Raw genomic sequence first — 4,784 nt, forward strand, 5'->3', positions numbered from 1 at the left:
AGCTTCTTTACATTGAAGATGACTCAGAAGTTGCATTTAGCACTTCCATGCACCCCTCACTGGCCTGAACTTAGTCACACGGCCACAATTAGCTGCAAGGGAGATTGGTAATACAGCCTCCAACTGGGCAGCCCTACACCCAGCTACAACTTCATTAATGTTGAAGGAGGGGAATGTTTTCCTAGACAACTATCAGTCTCTGCCATGCTCTTCATCCTGCTTCACGTTCTCCTTCTTGTTCTAGCTGTGAGCCTCTGCCATTCACTAATTTGGGCCTTACCTGGGGGAAGCCTCCTCAGTGCCATCAGACCTCCTGGTGAGGTGCGATTAGCCATTCAAGCTTCTTAACACTGAAAGAAAAGCTGGGCCCCACAGGTGGCACTCCAAGATGGCATCACTTGCACCAGTGAAGGAGAAGAAACTCCTGGATGTCAAACTCGGGGAGCTGCCAAGCTGGATACTGATGTGAGATTTCACCCCTAGTGGCATTGCTGGAGCATTTCAAAGAGGTTACTACTGGTACTACAACTAGTACATCAACATGAAGAAAGGGTGTCTCAGGTTTCCATGGTACTGGCAGCTTACCTGCTCTTCAGCTACTGCCTTTCCTGCAAGGACCTCAAGCATAAGCAGCTATGCAAGTACCACTGAAGAGGGGCCTGCAGACGGCAGGCTCTGCCACCCTGACCACGACCTCTTTGCCCACACCTGTCCTTGAGGAATGTGATCCTTGCTGAATCCTTTTATATCCTAATGGGAATTAACCTCCACATAAAAGATAACTGGTTAAAAAATAAAAGAAAAGCTGGGGCCCAAAGAGGGATCCCTGGGAGCTCGGACCAGGGCCAGAGCTCTTCTCCGAGCACAAATCTGGCTGTTTTCTAAAAAGACAGTTTTGATGTGTGGGGCCTTTTTCCACAATATTGTGAGAGACGCTGGCTGGGCTGTGACTGGAGGTGACTCACACCTGCTCTTTGTGGAGAACATAACACTGTTCCTGCAAAAGGAATGCTCATGCCAGGTCACTGGTACCCGCAGACAAGTCTGTTCCTCTTTAAGAGATTCTTAAAGGATTAAAAAGCAGGCAGTGCAAAGGCTTTGGATGTGCTGAGTTGCACGTAGCTGAACTGGAGGCTTTAATAATGTGGAGAGAGTGCAAGACCAGAAACTGGAAAATGTTACAGTGGTCTCAGCTCCCCATTTGTCAGCTGTGTGTCCTTGGGCAAGTCACTTCCCAACCAAGAGCTTCTGTTTTCTCAACTAAAAAATGTTGACTAAATTGGGTTTATTATTAATCTTTGTGCTCCTACAGATTATTTATAAAACTCTCATTCTGTTCCAGTTTCCTACTTGTCCACTGTGATATTAAAAAAAAAAAAAAATCCTCTGGCCTGTGCCCCTGGCGCACAGCTCCTAAACCCTTGGAATCTTGGGGTGATAACAGTTTCTTTTGTATGCTAATGAAAGACTGCTGGTGGGGGCCCCTAGGTAGCTTCAGGATGGGTGTTGGTTGCCGGAAAGACCAAGGCAGGATCGGAGGTTTGGAAATCACAGCCTCCCTCTCTACCCTCAGACCTCCAGGGAGAGAAAAGGAGCTAGAGATTGAGCTAATCACCAACAACCATGATTTAATCAATTATGCCTAAGTAACGAGGCATCCATAAAAACCCTGAAGTGATGGGGTTTGGAGCTGATGTTGGAGACCACACAGAGGCGCTGGAAGGGTGCTACACTCCAACAGGGCAAGGAAGCTCCACACCCCTTCCCCATACCTCACCCTATGCTCCACCTGTCTCCCATTTGGCTGTTCTTGAGTCGTATCCTGTATAAAAAACCAGTATTAGTAAAGCACCTTTCTGATATTATGAGTCATTATAGCAAATTATCAAACCTGAAGAGGGGGTCACAGGAACCCCCAGTTTATAGGCGATTGGTCAGAAGTGCAGGTGGAAACTTTGGACCCGTAACTAGCATCCGAAGTGGAGTGAGGAGAGCGCAATCACCTGGTGATCATTGAAGAGGCCCCAGAGAAAAAACTCCTTATCTGGGGAATTTAGAAGGAAACGAAGACCACCTGGTGACTATCTAGCAGGCCCTCTGGAGGCAAAACTCCTTATCTGGGGAAATGAGAAGTAATTAGACTTCTCTATTATCTAAAGCAGGCACTGGTACCAGGTCTTCCCGCCCCCCACCCAAAATTTATAAGAAATTAGAATTCCTATACATCTCCGGAACGTTATGCCGAAATTCACTGTGCAACCGTGCTGACATCAGGACGTCTACATTTGTAGACAAAAATGTCTACAAATGTAACCATTTATCATGACCTATGTGGCTAACATGGTCCACATTACCCTTAAGCTTCTGCTTTAAGGTCTATAAAAATGCTCCTAAGGAAAAATCCCACTGCGGCACACTCAGTCCTCTCACTGAGGCACCAAGCTGCACTCATCTTTTATACATTTTAATTTTTTTCTCTTTATTTTTGAGATGGAGTCTCGCTCTATGGCCCAGGCTGGAGTGCAGTGGCACGATCTCAGCTTACTGCAACTTCTGCCTCCGGGGTTCAAGCAATTCTCGTGCCTCAGCCTCCCAAGTAGCTCAGATTACAGGTGCCCACCACCACACCCGGCTAATTTTTGTATTTTTAGTAGAATTGGGGTTTCACCATGTTGGCCAGGCTGGCCTCGAACTCCTGATCTCAAGTGATCCACCCACCCTGGCCTCCCAAAGTGCTGGGATTACAGGTGTGAGCCACCACGCCCAGCCTCTGTTGCACTCTTCTGCAGAGTTTTTTCTAACAAACTGTCTTTTTCAAACCTATATTGTTGTAATTCTTCTTACCAACCCGCAATTCCACCACTTCTCAATGCTGAAGCTCTGACGCCTCACCCAGCATGGGGGACAGTTTTGTAGGACTGAGCCCTTAACCTGTGGGGTCTGTGCCAACTCTAAGTACTTAATGTTTGGATTGAATTGAATTGCAGGACACCCAGTTGATGTCTACAGAGTTGTTAAATTGATTGGTGTGAAAAATTAGGGGAAATCCCACACATTTGGTGTCAGACATGTTGTGAGTAAAAACGGTTCATGTCCATGGCCTCCTCTTATCTCTTTTTGGAACAGTACAGCAGTAACTATAGGGAATAGACAGTTTTTCCCTTCTTCTGTCACTCTCTCTCTCCCATGTCCATTACCAGATGTGGAAAATCCTAGGACTCCCAAGTGACTCTCCCTTTGTACTTTCTGGGGACCAGGATCCTGGGCTAGTATTTTGGGCCAGGCTCAGACAGGTGTTTAAGAAATTTTAACACAGCATTGACAAATGGTTCCCACAATCCAAGTCTATGGAGAGACTGAAGTAGACATCAGGCACAGAGAGAAATGAAAAATGTGTACAACTGATCATTAGGGAAATGCAAATCAAAACTATAATGAGATTCCATCTCACACCAGTGAAATTGGCTATTACTAAAAAGTCAAAAAATAACAGATGCTGGTGAGGTTGTGGAGAAAAGAGAACACTTCTACACTGTTAGTGGGAGTGTAAATTAGTTCAACCATTGTGAAAAGTAGTATGGCAATTCCTCAAAGAGCTAAAAACAGAACTACCATTTGGCCTAACAATCCCATTACCGGGTATACACCTAGAGAAATATAAATCATTCTACCATAAAGACACATGCACGTGAATGTTCATTGCAGCACTAGTCACAATAGCAAATGCCCATCAATGACAGACTGGACAAAGAAAACGTGGTACATATACACCACGGAATACTATGCAGCCATAAAAAAGAATGAGATCATGCCTTTTGCAGGCACATGGATGGAGCTGGAGGCCATCATCCTTAGCAAACTACCACAGGAACAGAAAACCAAATACCACATGTTCTCACTTATAAGTGGGAGCTAAATGAGGAGGACTTATGGGCACAAAGAAGGGTACAACAGACACTGGGGTCTACTTGAGGGTGGGAGGAGGGAGAGGAGCAGAAAAAATAACTATTGGGTACTGGGCTTAGCACCTGGGTGACAAAATAATCTGTACAACAAATTACTGTGACACAAGTTTACCTATATAAAAAGCCTGCACTTGTACCCCCAACCTAAAATAAAAGAAAAATGTGTGCAATCGTTAGAGCAATATTTCTTAAGATTCTATGGACACATCCAAAGCGTGAATGGAGGCATCCTGAGGCATAGAGTCTTGTTTCCAGGGGTGAAAATGACCAAAGTCATAGATGTCCACAAAAGTCATTCCAGGATGATGAAAGAATAAAATGCAAATAGGAGCCACCTTTTACAGGTTCTTACACTAGTTTACCAAAATCTCTAGTTTTTAAGATTTTTGAAAAAAATTTCAGCAGGCACGGTGGCTCATGCCTGTAATCCCAACACTTTGGGAGACTGAGGTGGGTGGATTGCCTGAGGTCAGGAGTTCAAAATCAGCCCGGCCAACGTGATGAAACCCCATCGCTACTAAAAATGCCAAAATTAGCCAGGCATGGTGGCAGGCACCTGTAAGCCCAGCTACCTGGGAGGCTGAGGCAGGAGAATCGCTCGAACCCAGAAGGTCGAGGTTGCAGTGAGCCAAGATCACGCCATCGCACTCCAGCCTGGGCAACAAGAGCAATACCTAGTTTCAAAAATAAAATGAAACAAACAAACAAAAAAAAAAAATTCATACTTGGAGAGAAAAACAAAAGTAATAAAAAGGTAGAAAGCAAAAAGTGACTTCTTCCTTCACCCCAGTTCCCTGGTTTCTCAGTTCTCTCTGAGGT

At 45.1% G+C, this 4,784-nt stretch overlaps 1 pseudogene; it reads left to right on the forward strand.

The window, feature by feature from the left end:
- The first annotated feature begins 388 nt into the window (after positions 1-388).
- Positions 389-651, forward strand: LOC105529273 (annotated as a pseudogene).
- Positions 652-4,784: the final 4,133 nt, after the last annotated feature.

The sequence above is a fragment of the Mandrillus leucophaeus genome, unplaced genomic scaffold (genome assembly GCF_000951045.1).
Source record: "Mandrillus leucophaeus isolate KB7577 unplaced genomic scaffold, Mleu.le_1.0 Scaffold76, whole genome shotgun sequence".
NCBI classification, from domain to species: domain Eukaryota; kingdom Metazoa; phylum Chordata; class Mammalia; order Primates; family Cercopithecidae; genus Mandrillus; species Mandrillus leucophaeus.